General features: G+C 41.2%; 1 protein-coding gene across 1 annotated transcript in view; it reads right to left on the reverse strand.

Annotated features, from left to right (window-relative positions):
• Nucleotides 1-22,750, reverse strand: part of SLC27A2 (solute carrier family 27 member 2) — a 79,714-nt gene that overhangs the window by 47,117 nt on the left and 9,847 nt on the right. The gene's annotated exons all lie outside the window — the stretch shown is intronic.

The raw sequence follows: 22,750 nt of genomic DNA on the forward strand, positions 1-22,750 counted from the left end.
GTAAAAAGTAGCAAAGTGATTTCTTGATCCATTGCCGACAATGTTTATTTTTAAAGGATACCACAGTGGTAATCTGAATTGTACTGAAGCCCTAAAAAACAGGTTCTCGTTTCAAAATCAATCAGGACAATATCTGAATAGGTTGGGATTTGCAGATTGCACCGAGAACTGGAATGGGTTACCGGATGGTGGCCTGTTTTTTTTTATTACTGTACAAAATCTAGTTAACAGGCTTCTGACCAGCTTGGCCTAGGCTATGTAGACATTGGATGTGCAGGGACTGATGTAAAAAAAGCACAGCATTCAGTAATAATCTTTGTATTATGTCAGGTATATACAAATAGGAAAATTAATATATTATTGTCTTTAGAAGCTTATAAGACTTAAAAATACATTTTTGTCTTAAAATAACTTGTGCAGTATTTGTCTCAGAAGTAGTAAATTCACCCCAAAAAATTTTATTTAACAAATTTTGCAAAGGTTAGCACTTATATTTAGCGTTATTTTTACCACTATTTTTTTCACAGGCTTAGGCTCCATTCACACTAGTGCGATTTCAGATGAAACTTGAGTTGCACAGAATCACACAATGCAATGCACGTCAATGCAACTCAGCACACTGAGATTTTGGAAACGAAAGTTAATTTATGTATTTTTTCCGGAAAATGTTCGCTCGATAAATGGCTGTGCAAATATCGCATTACATAAAAAGTTGCAACAACTGCCATTTTATTCTCCAGGGCCTCTTCTTTCAGAAAATATATAATGTTTGGGGGTTCTAAATAATTTTCTAGAAAAGAAAATTCAAATTTTAATATGTGTGTGAAAAATTAAAAAATTGCCCCTGTAGGCAAGCCGTTAATATGCACTAGTTCAAATATAACTGATTAATATGTAATTATATTTATGTATTTGTTTTTAGCTCTGATCGTAATAAATAAATAAATAAATACATATATGTATAAAATTAGAGTACATTACCTTTACCATGCTTTTGTGACCTATTTTTATGGTGTAATCACTGTCTGTGCTTACCTGATTTTGAATGATCTTTGTAACCTAGCTTATCTGTTAAATTTTTATCAAAGGTCACCTTTCCATGAACTTCATTTGTATTTTGTACAAATGTTTATAGTTTTCCTTTTCCTGTCCTTATATGTGCTGCTGATGTAGAGTATAAGGTAATGATGTTAGCAATGGAGATAATGAAATAAAGGAGAAGTACAGCCAAGGCTTGTTTAGCTGTACTTCTCCTGTGGATCACATACCCCATTACTACGCCTAAACAAGAAAAGACCCAAACCTTATCTTAGCTGCTCTCGTTAAAGAGGAAGTAAACCCTGATGTCTGTTTCTAGGGATGTTGAATCTTTAGGAATATTATCCATTTACCAATAGAGCCATGGAGGAAGATTGATAAACTTTTCTATTGATGAAGAATTTGGGGCCAAAGCCCCAAATTCAAATTCAAGTCAACGCTTGTAAGGCCAACAAAGGGTAGTCCCAAAAGGACTATGAAAAGCTTTGTGGAAATTTAAAGTGGTTGTAAACCCATAGGCCTCTTTCACACGGCCGATCCGTTCAGGTCCGCCTGTCAGTTTTTTAGGCGGACCTGAACGGACCCTCCATAGACATCTATGGAGCGTCGGATGTCAGCGGTGACATGTCCGCTGACATCCGACCCGCTCCGATCCGAAAAAGTGTAACGGAGGAAAAACCTACTTTTCCATCCATTTTCGGATCGGATCGGGTGACGACGGACTCTACGGTCCGTCATCACCCGATCCCCCATAGGGGAGAGCGGTGCTCTGACAGGTCCATCGCTGCACACTGTGTCGCTGCTGGACCTGTCATTTTCCTGCTCAGCGGGGATCGGCGGGGCGATCCCCGCTGAGCAAGCGCATATTCACGGGGCGGATCATCACTGATCCGCCCCATGTGAAAGAGCCCTTACAGACCACTTTTACCTACAGGTAAGCCTAGATTAAGGCTTACCTGTAGGTGCAAGAAATATGTCCTAAACCTACATGGTTTAGGAGATATTTCCAAAAGACAGGCTCCGATGTCTACGGCGCATGCGCACTGCCGTTAGTGGTGGCACCAGTGTGCATGCGCGGGAGTGATGTCATCGCGGCTCCGGCCAATCACAGCGCCGGAGCAGCGATACCCGGAAAAGAAGATGGACGCTTCGTGGAAGAGGGGACAGCGGTGACATCGCAGGCTCCTGTGTCAAGTAAGTGACACATAATGGGCTACTATGTGATGCATAGTAGCCCATAATGCTTTACCTTTGCAGGGAAACAAAGAGGAAGTAAACCCATCAGGGGTTACCCACCTGCCCCAATTTTATTCATCCTGGTTTTGGAACCCCTGCCCATCGTGATATGGGAAAATCCTGACATAAAAAGGTATACACTGAAAAGGTAACAAAAAAATGGCCACCGCCCACACCCATAACTGGCCTTCACAGTAAGGAGCATATGGAGGGCATATACATGTAAGACAAAGACAATTCCATTGCTCAACTCACCAACCAGTCTGCTGACCAACCAAATTAGCCTGACTAACCGTCTGTTAAAAGCAGGGGTTTACTTAGCACACATTTGCAAACGCATGTGAAAGCTTCAAGGCCTCATCAAGGCACCCTGTATTACTTGCATTCCTAACACTACAAAATGTATAAGTGTCTCCACAGTGGAAGCACATGCATTGAATGGATAGGTGTGAGACAGGTGAGCCTGGAGGCCGCCCTAGCCCCCTTACAGGAACAGGAGCACACTGGACACCCAGCGAGAGCACAATGGCAGCAAAGGTGTCCAGTGTGTCCCCGACCCCCATATATACAACCTGTCTCACACCTATCCATTCAATGCATGTGCTTCCACTGTGGAGACACTTATAAATTTTGTAGTGTTAGGACTGCAAGTAATACAGGGTGCCTTGACAAGGCCTTGCAGCTTTCACATGCGTTTGCAAATGTGTGCTAACTAAACCCCTGCTTTTAACAGACGGTTAGACAGGCTAATTTGGTTGGTCAGCAGACTGGTTGGTGAGTTGAGCAATGGAATTGTCTTTGTCTTACATGTATATGCCCTCCATATGCTCCGTACTGTGAAGGCCAGTTATGGGTGTGGGCGGAGGCCATTTTTTTGTTACTGTTTGTATATATGGGGGTTGGGGACACACTGGACACCTTTGCTGCCATTGTGCTCTCGCTGGGTGAGCAGTGTGCTCCTGTCCCTTTAAGGGGGCTAGGGCGGCCTCCAGGCTCACCTGTCTCACACCTATCCATTCAATGCATGTGCTTCCACTGTGGAGACACTTATAAATTTTGTAGTGTTAGGACTGCAAGTAATACAGGGTGCCTTGACGAGGCCTTGCAGCTTTCACATGCGTTTGCAAATGTGTGCTAACTAAACCCCTGCTTTTAACAGGCGGTTAGACAGGCTAATTTGGTTGGTCAGCAGACTGGTTGATGAGCTGAGCAATGGAATTGTCTTTGTCTTACATACACTGAAAAGGACAGAAACATAAATGCACATTTTTTTGCAAGTAACATACTGTACTCATGTTGGTAAGATCCCCACTAACCATCTTTCCAAATCACCTACAAACGTATATCAGTTCTCAGCTATTTCTAGCCTCAAAATAAACCTTTACAAACCCCAGGCTCCTAACCCTATCTTAGATGACCCAACCCAAAACAATATACAAAATAATTTCCAAAACAATTTCCAAATCAAGTGGAAATAAACTCTAATACCTGGCGTGACATTATGAAAGGCGAGGTGATTGATGGACGTTATGTTTCATCTCACATGTGTTCATTTGTAGAGAACTATGGTGGAATCCGGTCTAGGTTTTTTCAGCCACCTTGGAGGGGTTGTTTCCGATCCAGATTTTGCGGTCCACTCGTGTCCACCAACAGGTGGTATAAATAAAGCAAGGCTGGAGCAAAGAATTGCTCTTGGCCTGGGACTTAGAAAGCCATGATGTGATGTCTGCTTTGTGTGAGACACCTGTGAGGTGGGATCCTGAACTGTGTAGTTAGTGCCTGCATGGCGAGCATTTATTTTCTGTTTTGTTTGATTTTCATGCAACCTTTTAAAAATAAAACTGGCTATAAATTAGATTTTAAGAAAACCGTTTGGACTACCCTTTTTCCCAGGGAAGGTGATTCCCATTGAGCTAACTCCCACACAGGGTATTAACCTGAACTTATGTCGACAAAAACTACCCGCCCCCATTTATAAAAAGCTCTCTGAAGTGCTAGAGAAATGTCTACACTCACTGCCTTCTTGGTTTAGGAGACTTTAATCTGTTTAATCCATAGAATCTTAAACCTATTCAGAACACTTCCATTCAGAATCCCAAAAACCCTCCTTTGCTGATGATTAAATTGATCTGGGGCAATAAAATTCCTGGAGTTAATAAGCTAACATTTTAGATGCCTAAATAACAGGAAGGTTTGGGAATGCTGAACCTTACAAAATACTTCCAAATTGCATTTTTTAATCCCAACTAATTCCTTCCATTCTCAGATTTCATGTCCCACATGGAGCATGATTGAATGACAAATTTGCTCCCTGAAATAATTTGATGGCTTAATGTGGCTTCTATTCAGTATGTTTCCCTCACTCTTGTTCTCCCTCAGACTATGGAATTGGACTATGGAATCAACTTTGCAATCAGCAAAAGCTCAACTCCCTTCCACAACCTTCTGACTTTTATTCTCCACAACACTGCCTTCATCCTGGGCCTCCAACCCAGTGATTTAGTCTGGTGAATCAATAAGGGTCTCCTGAAGATAGCAAACTTGTTGAGGGTTCAATCCTGCAAGATAAATACTATATGCCAAACAATGAATTATACTGATACAATAAACTAACCCACCTCCTCAAATCTGTGGAGCAAGTCTAAGAAAGTTTTGACATTGATGTCACCATTTAATTCCCATACAGGAACCTGAACAGGATGATAAGCTGTATAACAACCATGTATAATATCCTATCACCAACCTCTAAAACATGTCATTATGACTAAATGGGTGCATGACTTGAGAGAAGGCATGGAACTGGGGGAGTGGCACACACTTGTGTCCTAAGCATCTAAACACTACATTATTATTATGATTATTGAGGCAAACTACAAGGTACTTCTAAGTTGGTATATTTTTACACCACGCATAGCTCACTTCATCCCCAATAACTCACCCAACTGCTTCCGAGGATGCAGACGGGAAATCACTTAGTCATGGGTCCGGGGATTCTAGCTTAGAATATACAACTTCATATACTCCCTCATCCAACTAAACCTTAGATCTCAATCTGAACAATCAGGCAGATACCAGGGCAACTATAGTTGTCAGAGCAAGGTCATGGAAAGCACCTTCAATTATATTTGAACTGGTAAAAGCTAAACTTTCACTGATAATTATACTAAATGAAAAATCTCAGCCATATTGAATAACAGAATGGAAGCCTTTAGGGGCTTTTGGAATCCCTGAATAAAATACCTTTCAGGAAACCAGGGGAGAGGGTAGGCACTAGACACCACACACCTTTCCCCACTATCCCTTAACACTCTGACCCTCTACCCACTCCCTCACCTAACTCTACTTTCATTTTCACTTTCTATGTTCCTAATACTTTGAGTGCACGTAACCTCTGTGGATTTTCTTCTTTGTGGAACTGGTGTAGTCTACTCTGTCTATAAGGCTTTATCATAGACGGGCCACAGGAAAATAACCTTCAATGACCACCCCTCACATATTTGAGTAATGCTAAAAACTCAACTAGCCACACATTCTTCATGCAGTAAATACTATAATAGAAAAATGTACAAAAGCATCCTCTGTACTGCAATTACTGCAATTATCCAAAGTATAACTGTGTTGGATTCAACGTCTGTGTCTTATTGAAGAGTTGAGCTGCCTGCGGAGGGTGCCAAGTCAGCAGTTGACCATACTGTCCAGACTGTGTCTAAGAGTAAAACAATTTGTCTATTACAACACTTAGCGTAAATAAATAGTTAATTTTAACAGAGGTCTCAATGTCAGGCCAAAAACGGGGCAGATGGATTTGGCTCCAAAAAGAGGACAGATCTGTTAAAGGACAGCTGGGAGCTATTAAATTGGACAAAAGTTTAAAAGGGAGCATATATCTGTATAGACAGGTAATGAACCAAATGTCCAAAGACTACTTGAGTACCATTGAAGGTAGATTAGACCCACAAGTTGTAAACCTGTGCTATATGTAATGAGGTTTCCCATACTGAACAAGAAACACCTTACATTTACAAATTTCCCCCAGATCACCAGAAATGTGAACATTCTAAATAAGAAAGTAGGCTGACCTCACTTTTTGTGTTAATCAAAATTAGTACAAAGGATCTGAGCATTGCTTGCTACAAATGCATAATGTATGTTATGAGCAGAACTGGCCCTAATGCAGGCTAAAGAAGCCCATAGATGACTCGATAGTCTTTCCTTCCACCAGTGTTGATGGGGGAATGCCCCGAGCATTGTAAATACCGATATTGAACTGTCTTCAGGCCGGTCATGTGACTCGCGGCCGCTTTACAGCTCCGATTAATGGGTTCTCCAGGAGGAGCCGAGCAGCCACGTCGGCCCCTCCCGCAGAAACCATCCATCAGAGCTGGCTGTGAGTCACGTGACCGACCTGAAGACAGCTCAATATCTGTATTTACATTGCTCGTTTTTTAAAAATGACCTACATAGTGTGCTATGCCAGCCTCTAATAGAGGGGCTGGCATAGACTTATAAAAAGGGTTAACAAACACTTTAACAGGAGCCTAGGGCCCCATGGATGCACAGGGGGCCAAACGACAACCTTCAGGGCTGGTTCACAGTCCAGCTCCTTTTTATTCTGCATCAAAAATACATGTACAGTGTTTACCATGGATTCCAATGGCCCTAGTTCACACCAGTGCAGTCAACAAAAGTAGAACATGTTGCATGTTTTCCTTATGGAATACTTCTGGAATGCGGAAAAATGCATCAAAAACAAACCTGTCTTCCAACTGAGATGAAGAAAAAGAAAGGGAAAAAGAAAAACTAGAACGCATAGAAAAAACCCAATAAAAATGCACCTGAACAAATCAAAAGCCCCCATGTAAAAATGCATCCGGAACGCAGAGATTGTGGTGTGAACCGGACCTAATTCTCCTGCAGTAAACCAGGGAGATAGCAAATTTGTCCGAATTGTGCACTTGCCTGTCCCTTCACTAGAGAGAATGTACTTGTAGACTGCTAGTGTCTCATGTGGTGGGCTATTCTACTGACAATACAAATGGGGCCTTTTCTCTGCGCCTATTACAATTCTTATCAATGGTAATTGAAAAGATTGAGGAGGAGCAAAGCTGCTACCCAGCCTAGGGCCCTATTCTTCCTTAAACTGTCCATGATGCTACATTAAACTACTTCAGATCCACCCCATAGCAGTTTTACTGCTACAGGGAGGCACCTGTGCGGTGGATCACACAAACACACACACACACACACACACACACACACACACACATATATATATATACACACATCATCCGGCTCTTCCAGCTAGGCGGCGCGCATGCACTGTGTAGCCAAGTCCTGGGCTTCTCCAGGCCTAATGGTGACCTCCAGAGTTAGGGACAGCCGACATCCTTCTGTGTAGAGTGGATTACATGGCATGGTGGGTGTAATGTAAGATAGAATCTTAGAGACACTTCTTGAATGCAAAGAGATTTGTTGTCTCTTAAACAGAACAGTGGGAGAGAAGTTTAGGGCCAGGACACCCTTTAGTAGTTGCAATGTTAATTTAGCACACTCCAAGACTTCTATAGGTAGATAGCCATGCAGGCAAAGGCATCCAGCAAGACACCTCATCTGCATGAGTAGGACCACTGTCTCCTATGGCAACAGTCTTGTAACAGTTTCTAACAAAGGTTGTAATGAACTTATTCACTTCTTCTACAATCTCCTATTGTAGATCTTCACTCAACTGAGCTCCCAGTCTTTCACTAGACTTGCTGATCCACTGCCACTGGATCCCCTGAGCTCTTCCAATCTTCTCATTCAGTATCTTCCTCAAGCATCACCCCTACATCCCCGCTGGGTCCCTAGCTTGACACTCACAGATACTTCTCAAGCGTCACCCCACTAGCCTGCTTGATCCCTGGCTTGACACGCAATATTGCTCTGCAAGCGTCACCTCCACTGGCTGGGTCCCCGGCTTGACATCTGCTGAAGTTTCCCAATTCTTCACCGTCCCCGGTTGGTGAGAATACTGCTCTGGTACTTGCTTCAGCTACTCACAGTGGTCCCTGGTAGTAAAGTGGATGGTCCCTTAGTGGTGACAGCTTCCCCTCTACCTCTGAGCACAACAGGCTCTCCGGCCGGCAGACCAGTAACTTCTGGTTGGACTGCAAGCCACAATCCCAACACTACGCTGCTCTCTTGCTTCTGGATAGGCCCTCAGACAGCCTAGCAGACAGATTTCCCTGGGATAGGCCTCAGGCTCTGGTCTAGCAGCCTGGGGCAGCACAACACACGTCCTCCTAGACAGCCGTCCAGGTGGCACAGAACCCCGATCACTTAATAAATAGGCTCTCCCAGCAGGACAAGGGACTTAAAAATGTTCCTGCCCATTGGCTGAGACACCCCATTCATTCCTGATCTGTCCTTGCAATGCCCTTGTCTTATCTAATGCCACCAGATACCCGGCGATCTAGTGACAGAAGAGAGAAGTGCAGCAATTCCAGAATTAGAGTAAAATCAATTGACCTCCTATCGATTGACCGAAGCAACTATCACTTGGCAAATAAATTTACTAGCAACCCTGCCTAAACATCTGGTTGCTACAACTGGTTTAGATTCCTGATGTTATCAAGAACAGAGCAGGGTCCATAGCCTGGATGTGAGGACACTAAAGTAAAGTCCACCACTGGATCGAGGTTGAGCGTTGCCTGCTGGGGGAGCAGAGGATTGGGTAGTAAAACTGTTTCTCCTCTCCTCTAGACAAATGGAGCTACTAACCCTTCTAGTGTGGGTGTAGCCTCACTGCAAGGGATACTTTTTATTTGCCCAGAGAGGTGTTTAATTCAAGGACTTCATCCTTTAAAGTGCAGTAAACTCAGATGTTTTGTTTCAAATAATTGAAAAGCAATTTAAAGACTTACTTTTTATTGAAACAATTGTTTGTTACATTGCAATGTAGTACAGTGGTCAGTGCTCACTCAAAGAAGGTATGTTGAGAGGGCCTCTGGCTGGCTCTAAGGACAGGAATGTGTGACCGACCACCACCCTCCAATATATTTAACAGATTGTGCTATTTTAATTACTGATTGCAACACATTGCTCCCTCACTAGGGCTTTACAGTCAAATGACTGAGTCAGAGACTTTGGGGTTGATTTACTAAAGGCAAATAGACTGCGCACTTTGCAAAGTGCAGTTGCTCCAGAGCTTAGTAAATGAGCAGAAGCTCTGCTGACTTCCATCATCCAATCATGTGCAAGCAAAAATGCTGTTTTTTAATTTATTTTCCATGCATGTGATTGGGTGCTCTTTGCAAAATGAAGCTAAACTCTGGAGCAACTGCACTTTGCAAAGTAAACAGTCTATTTGCCCTTAGTAAATCAACCTATTTATGTTTGTAAGGCCAACTGCTGAGTTTTCTTTTATGTTATATGCATTATAACTGTAGGTTTATGTCATTTCCTGCGAAATGGTGTGGCCATACAAATGTCTTTCTCGCTTACTAAAAAATGTAATAAATAATTGAGAGGGGCAGAAGCCCAGTGCCATCTTGTCACGGGAGAAATTGTCCAGTTGATTGCTGCCCCTTGGATGGAAGCACTTGGGTGGAATGGAGTTTGCATGTTCTCCCTCTGCCTGCATGGCTTTCCTCCAGATACTCCAGGTTCCTCCCACACTCCAAAGACATGCTGCTTGGTTAATAGGCTCCTGTCTAAATTGGTCCTAGTATGTGTATGAATGAATGGTAGTTAAGCCTGGTACACACGGGCCGAATGTCGGGAGACATCGGGCGGCTCAAAGAAAAACGTCCGACATTCATCTCATGTGTATGTCGGCCAGCAGCTGACCAACTCCTGATCAGCACTCTCAGCCAATGGTAGATAGCGATGATCGGAGTGCTCTGGTGGGGGGGTCGTCCCCCTGTCAGAACACAACAGCTCAGCAGGGGAGATCGCTGTACTAACGTCACATAGTAAGTACAGTGGCTCCGACCGGAGCTGTCAGTTTTTTTTTCGGGTTGAACGAAAATAAACTCATAGTGTGTACCAGGCTTTAGGGACCTTGGATTGTAAGCTCCTTGAGGGCAGGGACTGATGTGAATGTTTAATATATATACGTAAAGTGCTGTCTAAATTGACGGCGCTATATAAGTACCTGTAGAAACTAAATAAATAAAATAGGTGGAGGCCTCCCATAGACATAAAAGTGTTGTGCTGTCATCCCATGGTGATGGGTACCTTAAAAAGCTACACATACAGTCTGACTGTAGAATCCCTTTGCCTAAACAATTTAGTCAAATTATCTCTAATTGGGTGGGGTCTCGCAGTATATAATGTAGTTGTTGGTAGTAATGTATGTTGTACTGTATATAAGCCAGAACAATGAACTTATTTTATTATCTTTTTGGTCTGTTAAATATACCACTGAAAGGTTTTTATAATATCTGCTTAGAAAGTGCAAACAAATATCTATTGATTCTGCCAGAAATTGTGTGAGCTGACCTTTGAACATTCTGTTCTCTCTGCCTGGGCTGCACAGTTATCAATTACACTGTTCCCAGCTATCTTTGTAGACTATAAAACATCTAATGTTTCTGCCACTTTAACCACTTCAGCCCCCGGACCATTTGGCTGCCCAAAGACCCGATCGTTTTTTGCGATTCAGCACTGCGTCGCTTTAACTGACAATTGTGCGGGTAACGCTGTACCCAAACAAATTTTTCCCACAAATAGAGCTTTCTTTTGGTGGTATTTGATCGCCTCTGCAGTTTTTATTTTTTGCGCTATAAACAAAAAAAGAGCGGCAATTTAGAAAAAAAACGCATTATTTTTTACTTATTTATATAAACAAAAATATTTTTTTCCTCAGTTTAGGCCGATTCGTATTCGTCTACATATTTTTGGTGAAAAAAAAAAAAAAAATCGCAATAAGCGTATATTGATTGGTTTGCGCAAAATTTATAGCGTCTACAAAATAGGGGATAGTTTTATGGCATTTTTAATTTTTTTTTATTAGTCTGCGATTCTTATTGGGACTGCGACATTATGGCGGACACATCAGACATTTTTGACACATTTTTGGACCATTGTCATTTATACATCGATCAGTGCGATTAAAAATGCATTGATTACTGTGTAAATGACACTGGCAGTGAAGGGGTTAACCACTAGGGGACAGTGAAGGGGTTAAGTGTGTCCTAGGGAGTGATTCTAACTGTAAAGTGGCTGGGCTTGAACACACAGGACAGTGATCACTGCTCTTGATCACAGAGAGCAGTAGATCACTGTCCTGTCACTAGGCAGACCGGGGAATGCTTTGTTTACATAAGCATCTCCCCGTTCTTCCTCTTCGTGACACAATCGCGGGCACCCGGCGAACATCGAGTCCGTGGGACCCGCGGTCACGGTCACCGCGGCGGCGCGCTCCTGACACCGCTTCTTAAAGAGGACGTACCTGTACACTCCTTTTGCCTGCCAGAGCCATTCTGCCGACGTTCATCGGCGTATGCTGGTCGGCAAGCAGTTAACCTATTTCTATAGCTGCTGTCTGCAACCTATTGAGCTTTTTTTCACTAAATTGTGAGCTAAAATGTTCCAGCATTTATAAAGACGTTTTGACTTTTTTTGTTTAAAGGTTTGCTGATAATGTATGTCACCCTGACATACAATCCTTTTTTTAATCCCTATTTTGAATTCCCAAAACAATCCTTTTTTTAATCCCTATTTTTTTTGGTATTGCCTTCTTAATTTTTCCATCTTTGTATACTTTTAATGACTTCTTTTCATACATTGGCCTCTTTTTTACAAACGGGAGAAAAATGTGGTGAAATGAAAACCAATGATTCACGCAAATGTTATCACAATGCATCTAGTGCGCTCTATTTCTAGTGATCACTTTTCCCTATTTAATACTTTATCATATTTGAAAAGCATCACATGATTTGAGAAGGTAATATTTTCTTGAACTTGAAATTCAAGTTTTACTACCATTGGTAGACAGCATAATGCATTGATTTTATCTCAGTGTTTACTATACCTTACAGGGAGTAAACTATTTCTAGCTTGTAAAAGTTTGCAGGGCTATAGCTGAATACATGCCATTAAGAATAGCTCAGAGGTGATGTGTCTATTGTCAACCAATGTTTTGAGCTTTGAACTAAAGTGTTTAGCAACTGGTACTAAAGTCTACATCTAGATGAAAGCCTCCAATTACAAAAGTAAACTAGGTGAAAGGTGGACATGGTAGTTTAAACAGTACAAAGGGTCACATTTGGGTTCTGTTGGTTACTTTTCCCTTACAAAAAAAAACAAAACACTGGGGTCTCACTTGATTGGTGGTGACTTAATATACAGAGCTGTAATAATCTCCTCTGGGAATAACCCTAATGTTTAGGTATGACCAAATAATGTGAACATGAGCACTCTTATATAATTCAGTCCGAGTTTTAAGACCACCCAAGCCAGGCTAATTCTGAAGCTAGAAATGAAAACATGCTCAGTATGAATGAGCCTGGGTTCTGTGCAAACCCTTGTTCTGCTGAACCAGAGAGTCAGCTGTCAGTGCCAGGCCAATTGTTTGCAGGATAAACCAAACAGATTACTCTATAAATCCATTTTGTTCTCTCTAGTCATGTACCTATGTATAATGTGTTGTGTGTGCTTATTGTATATTATGTGCATGGATATTTATAATGTATATTGCAAGCATGAATATGTATCATGTTAATGGATGGATAAGTATTTAGATAGCATTGTGTTTCCATGGGTATGCATAAAGTATAGTAAGTGCATGCATGGGTATGTATAATGTGTGGTGTGTGCAAGTATAATGTGGTATACGGTATCTAGAGTAGTTACACAGTTAGTCTGGTTGAAAAAAGACAGTCCATCCAATAAAAGGAAAAAAAAAACATACAATCCTATACTGTATCCACAGTTGATCCTGGAGGAAGGAAAAAAAAACCCAGCAAAGCATGATCCAATTTGCTCCAGCAGGGGGAAAAAATCCTTCCTGATTCCCCGAGAGGCACTCGGATATTCTCTGGATCAACTTTACCTATAAATGTAAGTATCCAGTTATATTATGTACATTTAGGAAAGATGTATAATAAATAGTAAGTGCATAGGTATGTATATTGATCCCCAAATACCTATAGGCAACAGTGCTACCTTTTCTTCTTCAAACTTATCAATTTAGTAATTTAAAAATGGACTGTATATATAAAGAAAGACCACTCAATAGTGTCCGTGCTTAGTGGCGGTTCCAGATAATACACAATAGTGCGTCAAAGGAATGGTTGCACCAAAGTGTTTCTCCTCCAAGAAAGACGGACCACATGGATTTCACACCTCACCACATTTTCACACCCCACCAAATGGTTTTGACTCCTTGTGTTAGAAAGTGAGTCAAAACCGCATATGTACAAAGATCCAAGGTATTTCCCATAAGTCTTCCTCCAGCTCTTTAGATAAAGGCATTATCTCCCCTATGTGTAGCTGTAAACATGTCCTCCATATATAGGCATAAAGGAAGAAGAGGGATCCCACACAGTAAAAAGTACAGTTTTAGTATACTATATTGCACTTACATGGATAAAAACGTGTATAAGCATTGTAAAATCTGAAAATTGCCCTCATTAAAGATGGCTGCCATGCATTTCCAGTTCTGGATGTGATGGAAGTACCACCTTATGTGTTTCGTCATCAGAAGTCTTCAGGAGCTGTATATTGAGTAGTGTGTGCATATGTATGTATAATGTATATTGTGTGCATGGGTATGTGTAATTTATAGTTTGTGCATAGGTGGGTATAAAGTATAATGCGTGCACGGTTATGTATAATGTATACTGTAAAGATGAATAGTTTCATGAGTATGTATGATATATAGCGTGTGCATAGCTTTGTTTAATGTGTATTTTGTACATGGGTATTTTTTAAGATGTATTGTGTATAGTGCGTATATTTGTATACATAGTGTAAACATGAGTATGCATAACTAGAAATTTGTGTTCTTCAGACACAGAATTTTAATAACGCGCGGCTTCACAAAGCTTTCAGGCAACATATTTTAGACATACTGAAACCACCTACACTATTGTCGTTCCTTTAGAATAGTATATTATAACTAACATATTGGCAATGTTTATAAAGCATCAATGCATCTGACCACCCTCCAAACACAGATTTTTTTGTATACTTTGTATCTTTGCCCGTTGTTCCACAGCCAACGTCACCTGAAACCTAGCCAAATCATGCCTGGAAAGATCAGCCAAACTTTGTGGTTGCAAGCTAGGTCCCAATGGGCACAGCACCAAATACCCGGCCCAAAGGGATACAGGGTCCAAATGTGTAGCCTAGACGAGGAACTTGTCACTACCGCCTGGCTGGATGACTTTCCTGTTCCTGACCTCCTTTCTCCTCTTTCTTTTCCTTTTCCGTGATCTTTAACGCTGGCAAACTTCATGGGGACACAACACAGACACAGGTTACTTCAAAGGTTTACTTGAATAAGTAACTACAGTATCTCACAAAAGTGAGTACTCCCCTCACATTTTTCTAAATATTTTATTATATCTTTTCATGTGACAACACTGAAGAAATTACACTTTGCTACAATGTAAAGTAGTGAGTGTACAGCTTGTATAACAGTGTACATTTGCTGTGCTCTCAAAATAACTCAACACACAGCCATTGATGTCTAAACCACTGGCAACAAAAGTGAGTACACCACTAAGTGAAAATGTCCAAATTGGGCCCAATTAGCCATTTTCCCTCCCCGGAGGCATGTGACTCGTTAGTGTTACAAGGTCTCAGGTGTAATTGGGGAGCAGGTATGTTAAATTTGGTGTTATCGCTCTCACTCTCTCATACTGGTCACTGGAAGTTCAACATGGCACCTCATGGCAAAGAACTCTCTGAGGATCTAAAAAAAAGAATTGTTGCTCTACATAAAGATGGCCTAGGCTATAAGAAGATTGCCAAGACCCTGAAATTGAGCTGCAGCACGTGGCCAAGACCATACAGCGGTTTAACAGGACAGGTTCCACTCAGAACAGGTTTCACCATGGTCGACCAAAGACGTTGAGTGCACGTGCTTAGCATCATATCCAGAGGTTGTCTTTGGGAAAAAGACCTATGAGTGCTGCCAACATTGCTGCAGAGGTTGAAGGGGTGGAGGGTCAGCCTGTCAGTGATCAGACCATATGCCGCAAACTGCATCAAATTGGTCTGCATGGTTGTCGTCCCAGAAGGAAGCCTCTTCTAAAGATGATGCACAAGAAAGTCCACAAACAGTTTGCTGAAGACAAGCAGACTAAGGACATGGATTATTGTAACCATGTCCTGTGGTCTGATGAGACCAAGATAAACTTATTTGGTTCAGATGGTGTCAAGCGTGTGTGGCGGCAACCAGGAGAGGAGTACAAAGACAAGTGTGTCTTGCCTACAGTCAAGCATGGTGGTGGGAGTGTCATGATCTGGGGCTGCATGAGTGCTGCCGGCACTGGGGAGCTACAGTTTATTGTGGGAACCATGAATGCCCTCCCTTTGGAGACTGGGCCACAGGGCAGTATTCCAACTTGCAGTAATGCACTGAACTATACTGCGTTAAACAGAAGGTAATGCAATGAAATATACAACGGGAAACTTGCAGTAACACACTGAAATATACTGTGTTAAGCGTGCACTAATGCACAGAAATGTACGGCGTTAAACGGAAGGTAATGCACTGAAATATACTGCGTTGAACTTGCAGCAATGCACTGAACTTAACGGCGTTAAACTTGCAGTAACGCACTGAAATATACTGCGTTAAGCATGCACTAACGCACAGAAATGTGCTGCATTAAACGTGCAGTAACGCACTGAAATATACGCGTTGAACTTACAGTAATGCACTAAAAAATATACGGCATTAAATGGAAGGTAACGTACTGAAATATACAGCGTTAAACTTGCAGTAACTCACTGAGATACTGTGTTAAGTGTACACTAACGCACAGAAATGTACTGTGTTAAACGGCACGTAACGCACTGAAATAAACGGCGTTGAACTTGCAGTAACGCACTTAAATTGACGGCGTTAAATGGAAGTTAACGCACTGAAATATACGCGCTAAATAGAAGGTAACACACTGAAATATATGGTGTTAAGCTTGAAGTAACGCACTGAAATATACGGTGTTAAACGTGCAATAATGCACAGAAGTATATAGCGTTAAACTAGCAGTAATGCACTGAAATAAACGGCATTAAAGTTGCAGTAATGCAATGAAATATATGGTGTTAAACGGTCACTACACTCACACTGACTGAATTATTCCTATCACTAGATTCACACTAAACTGATATTCTACACTGACAATAGAATCACAATAGCACACTAACTGTCTAATACCACTGAAGAGAGCCCTATTCTATCTCTCACCAAGCCGATATCACACTAAAAATGGCCGCTATTGAAAGAATACTTTTATAGTGTGGGGCGGGACTAAGAGCAATGAGCCATGATTGGATAGAGTCATCATGGCAGCTTCCAATCATGGCTCTAAAAGTGCTCTGTGCCCTGATTGGGCAAAGCTTTCATTGCTTCAGCCAATCAGGGTTTTCAATGCATTGTGTGGTGGCGCAGTTCATTGTGGTTTTTTGGCGGGCTGACCAAACAGTCGAACGCCCCAATATTTCGGATGTTCGGCGAATGTGCGAACAGCCAATGTTCAGCCTGAACTCATGCTCGGGCCGAACTGTTCGCCCATCCCTAGTAACTAACACAAAATTAAGATTTAAATTCCAATCTTCCATAATTAAAGTGTATGTAAGCCCTAACAATGAAGCTGTCTAATTTTCCTTTTGTTTTTTTTAAATATACTTTAAAATGTACTTTTTTAACCACTTGAGTTCTGGAAGATTTTAGCACCTTCCAAATTTCTTCCTAAATTTTGGCAAAAATGCATTCTGCTACGTTTTAAAAAACTATGGGACATACTGTAATTTTTCATTTTTTTATACTACTATATATGTTTTTATACTGGCAATCAGTGACTTATAATGGGACAACGATAGTGCCGCGGGGAATCTTACACTAACTGACGCTGAGGGGAATTGGCTAACTGCCACTGACATCACCAGTGACATTAATACAGTGATCATACTATACACTGCCACTGTACTAATGACACTGGCTGGGAAGGGGTTAACATCTAGGGCAATAAAGTGTGCCTAACCATGTGTAATGTGTGCTGCTTTTTTTACTACAGATCTCTCTGCTTTTTTGCAGGGATGAGAAAATTAACAGCTCACTCCCTCTGTACAGAGCTCTGCACTGAAAAGATCAGCAGGTACTGGCTGTGAATCATTGGCCAGGACTTGCTGACAGGTTCTCACTGTGTACAAATGCAGCAGGAGCTGGGCGGGGGGGTGCACATGCATGCGCCCTTAACCCAGAAGTAGGCCGTGTACATTGCTTGGCCTACAGCAGTACATTGCAGGCAAGCGAGCGGCAAGTGGTTAATATATATGTTTGATAAATGAAAAAAATTTAAAATACATGTCAATCCTGCCAGAAATCTGTTCAGCTGACAACTTCCTGTGCGTCTTGCCTTTTCTGACTCTTATCAGTTACATTGTTCCTAGCTCTCTCTATGGACTACAGAACACCTCTCCCCTATGTTATGAAATAGGAAAAAAAAGAAGGAGCAATTCTGTAGTCCTGTCCTAGGGTGATAACCCTGCTCCTTCTAGATACAGTACAGTGAATGAGCATAGACATTTTAGGACAGGAAGTGTGTTGCTTGCAAAATCAACAGGTGAATATATAGAAACAAATCTGAAATGAATGCAGCCACCACATATAGGAACATGTAAGCTGCAATGCCATTAATTTTTCTTCTTGGGTTTTAATGCGCTGAACAATTATAATAATTTAAAGTGTATCTATAGTTAAAATGTAAAATCATATATTAATTTCCACATTGCATTTCAATAGGGTACTCCTATTATTCTGAATGATCTTGAAGTTTCTAAACTTACTTTTGTAAAGATCTTCAAACATTCCTTGAGTTCTGTGACACATTCTCACTATGCCCTGTGAGTAGCCACTGCTGCTGTGTCATACATGTCACAGCGCCTGCCTTGCCTTCTGAACTACAGAGGTGCTGAGATTTGGAGTTTCAGGAGGTGGAGTCAGCACAGGAATCACCGTTTGCAGGCAGCAAGGTACCATGGGATATGTAGTCCTTAGAAATTGGAAGTTAACTGCAGAGGAGAAGCTGCAAAGCATATCGGGAATCCAGGAAGTTGTGGAAAGAGAAGGCCAGCAGACAGACAGAACTCATAACATGAAGAGAGATTTTTCAAGTAAGCTTATATTGGATTGTTAATAATAACTTGTGTTTGTATTGCTATTACAATGCTGATGTTATAAAATGAGAGCGTATGCTGTGACCATAGAATTTTTTTAAGACTGAATATTCTAATGCCGCGTACACACGGTCGGATTTTCCGACGGGAAATGTGAGCTTGTTGTCAGAAAGTCCGACTGTGTCTATGCTCCATCGATCAGTTGCTGTCCGAATTTCCGCACACAAATGTTTGAGAGCAGGTTCTCCAATTTTCCACCAACAAAACTTGTTGTCGGAAAGTCCGATCATGTGTACACAAGTCCATTGCACAAAAGTTCACGCATGCTCTGAATCAAGCAGAAGGAGCCGCACTGGCTATTGAACTTCCTTTGTACGTGTACGTGTTGTACGTCACCGCGTTCTCACGTTCGGAATTTTGGGCCAACATTTGTGTGACCGTGTGTATGCAAGACAAGTTTGAGCCATCAAAAATCCACGGTTACGTTCCCCCCTCCCTCCACCTTCCTCAGGCTGTCCTTCCGCCCCCCCCCCCCCCCCGATCGACCAGTGGGCGGAAGCACTCTGTCTGCCTCCATGATATAGGAACATGAAGCGATAAGCATATATTACTTCCGGTTTCCACTGCGCCATAAAAAAATAAAAAATATTAAAGCGTAATTTACACTGTAAAAATAAAAAAATAAATCATCTTTTAGATTTCACCAAAAAATTGGGTTATGTATTTTTTTTTTGCATTAAACTTCAAAAAAGTGTATTTTTTCCAAAAACTGCAGCGCAAATACCATGTGACATAAAAAATATTGCAATACCCACCAATTTATTCTCTAGGGCCTCTCCTTTTAAAATGGTTTCCTATCTTACATGTTCACATCAATGCATTTTTCAGCCGGTGCATTTTTGGAAAGGGTCAGGGACTTTTTTTTCCTGCAGCAGATTGCGTTTTGCGTCTAATATATTTTAACCACTTTAGCCCCGGAATGATTTACCCCCTTAATGACCAGGCCATTTTTTGTGATACGGCACTACGTTGTCTTAACTGACAATTGCGCGGTCGTCGGGGACGTTGTACTGAAACAAAATGTATGTCCTTTTTTTCCCCACAAATAGAGCTTTCTTTTGGTGGTATTTTGTGTTTTTTTATTTTTTGCGCTATAAACAAAAATCAGGCAATCAAGCTAACCATTTGGGTTCCTGAAGTTTTACCCCCTTCATGACCAGGCCATTTTTTGCTATTTAGCACTGCGCTACTTAAACTGGTAATTGCATGGTCATGCAATGCTGTACCTAAAGAAATTTATATAATTTTTTCCACACAAATTGTTTTTTTTTGGTGGTATTTGATCACCACTGGGTTTTTTATTTTTTATTAAACGAAAAAATACCAAAAATTTTGAAAAAAAACCTTTTTTTTGTTTTATGCTATAAAATATATCCAAAGAAAAATATCAAAAAATCAAACTTCTTTATAAATTTAGGCCAAAATCGATTTTGCTACATGTCTTTGGTAAAAAAATAAGTGTATATTAATTGGTTTGCGTGAAAGTTATAGCATCTACAAATGATGGTGGTATATATACTGGAATTATTTATTTTTTCATACTAGTAATGGCGGTGATCAGTGACTTATAGTGGGACTGAGATAGTGCGGCGGACAATCTGACACTAACTGACACTGAGTGGGAACTGACTAATTCAGTACATCACCAGTGACACTAACACAGTGACCAGTGCTAATAATATACACTGTCACTGTACTAATGACGCTGGCTGGGAAGGGGTTAACATCCAGGGTTACCTGTGTGCCTTGCAATTGTAATGTGTGCAATGTGCTGCTTTTCCTAGTAGATGTGGCTGAAAGCAGGGAGAAAATAACATCCACATCTCTGCTCTGTGTACAGAGCCCTATGTTGTTTGTAAACACAGGGCTCTGTGCTATGATTCGCTAAGCTGATCAGCAGGTCCCAGACATAAAATCATTGGCCGAGACCTGCTAGCCGACTTGTGCTGTAGCTAAACACAGCACAGATGGAGCGCCCCCTACCTGGAAATGCTGCTTTCCATGGGTGCAACATTTCATAGGAAGGTGGCAGCCACGACCTGGGAAGTTTTCAGGACCCAAGTGACTCAACAATGGAAACAGAAACAGTGAGGATGTGTTTGATATGAATTACCGTATAACAGTAAGATTTCTATTTTCACTACTACCAACCACACAGCTACTGTAAATTCTACCATTGCAACCAGACAGGGCTGTTCACATGTGATGCTTTGCAGCCATATAAACTCAGCTTGAAAATTGGCCCATTAGAGCCAATGGGAGTACTGCAACCATGAGCCAAATGCTTGTGGTTGCGGTGCTGTATTTTATAGCAAAAGTCCCATTGGGATTTAAAAAAAAAAAAAAAAACACATTCAAGAGGCAGCAGGATCACCTCCTGAAAACCTGGCAGCTGCTGCTCCACTGCCCTCTGAAAAACAACCCACAGCAGATCACCTTTCAGAGAGCGGTAGACACTGCCACCCATGTAAAAGAGTCCAATTTTTATTTATTAAAAAGTTTTAAAAATATACTGAGCTACGGTGCATGTGGGTGTCAGGGAAAGCATATTTCTTATCATATAGAGCTGTGTCTATGGTAAATTCCAGGGGGAGTCAATTGAGAATGAACCCAGCGGGGCCCCAGGTCTCCATGGCCCCAACAGGCAGTTAGGACATGTTACTGGAGCAAACAACCACATGAACAGGACATGCTAGTTTCTGAACGCCTTTCTACTGACAACCCAACGCTCCATTCACACTAGCGCGTTTTTTGATGCATTTTGCAGAAATGCATGGGAATTTTTTAACATGGGTTCCTATGGAACATGTTCACATCAATGCATTTTTGTACTTCTGCTTTTTTGGAAAGGGTCAGGGACTTTTTTTCATGCAAAATGCAGCGTTTTGCATGTAATAGAATTCAATGGACCAGCATCAAAAACGCAAGTGCAGCGTTTTCACAGCGTTTTTGATGCGTTTTGCTTTTTTGGCTTTTTTTTTTTTTTTTTGACTGTATACAGTCTAAAAAAACTGCAAAAAAAAACGCAAAACGCAAAACGCAGCAAAAACGCTGCAAAAACACTGTAAAAACGCTGCAAAAACGCTGCTCAAAAACATGGCAAGCATCACAACAAAAATTCCACATACGCTCAAAAGCAACATGCATAGATGTGAATCGAGCCGGAGGGAGTCTCTCAATAACATCGTCCTATTACCAGTCCAACCACTTAGGCCTAGTTCACACCGATGCAGGTTGCAGGTGATACATTTTCCAAGTGCATTTTGCGTTTTTCAAAACACATTTTTGATCCATTGAAGTCTATGGAACCAAAATCCAGAAAAAAGTCCCTGGCCCTTTCCATAAAATGCACAGATGTGAACCTGATCTATAGGAAACCACGTTAAATGGACTGTAGTGTGTTTCTGCAAAATTAAAAAGCATTACAAAATGCATAGGTGTGAACCAGGCCTAACAGATTTTTTACAACTGTGTATTTCATGGTAAACAGAGAAAGACAATAAGTACGCTCTCCTATGGCTGCTGAGTCAGGATCACAACTCCCTGTAGGCTTTACTTAGTCTGGGGACATTTGTTTTAATTAGCTGTTACTACAACGCTGTCGTTGCCGTTATTATCCTCAACAGTGCCATCATTTTACATAATAACCCCTTAATCACCTATCGGCGTATAATGAGGCCATCTCTATGTCATTTTACCTTTAGAATAGGCATCATAATCATACAGATTAATTATTGATTGATTATAATCAAATTGACCATCTTCATTTTATGCTGGCCAGACAGAAAGATTTGTTTTTATGATGTTGGTGTCATTAATGTTGAGCATCTGATTGTAATTGTTTCTCCTATGTACAAAGATTACTAACTAATACTCATACAGTGCTGGTGTTGAATGATGTGTGTAAGGGGCAGCATGCAGATAAGAGGCAATAGTGGTGATTTACTAGGGAACTCATTTTTATACCTTAAATACAAATGCTAAATAAGAGGCAGCACAGGGATTTTTTTTTTTTTATAAAAAAAAAAAAAAAAAGAAAGAAAGAAATTAACTAGCAAGGCCCCAATTAAAAATAGCCTTC

This window comes from Aquarana catesbeiana, linkage group LG03, assembly GCF_042186555.1.
Source record: "Aquarana catesbeiana isolate 2022-GZ linkage group LG03, ASM4218655v1, whole genome shotgun sequence".
NCBI classification, from domain to species: Eukaryota; Metazoa; Chordata; class Amphibia; order Anura; family Ranidae; genus Aquarana; species Aquarana catesbeiana.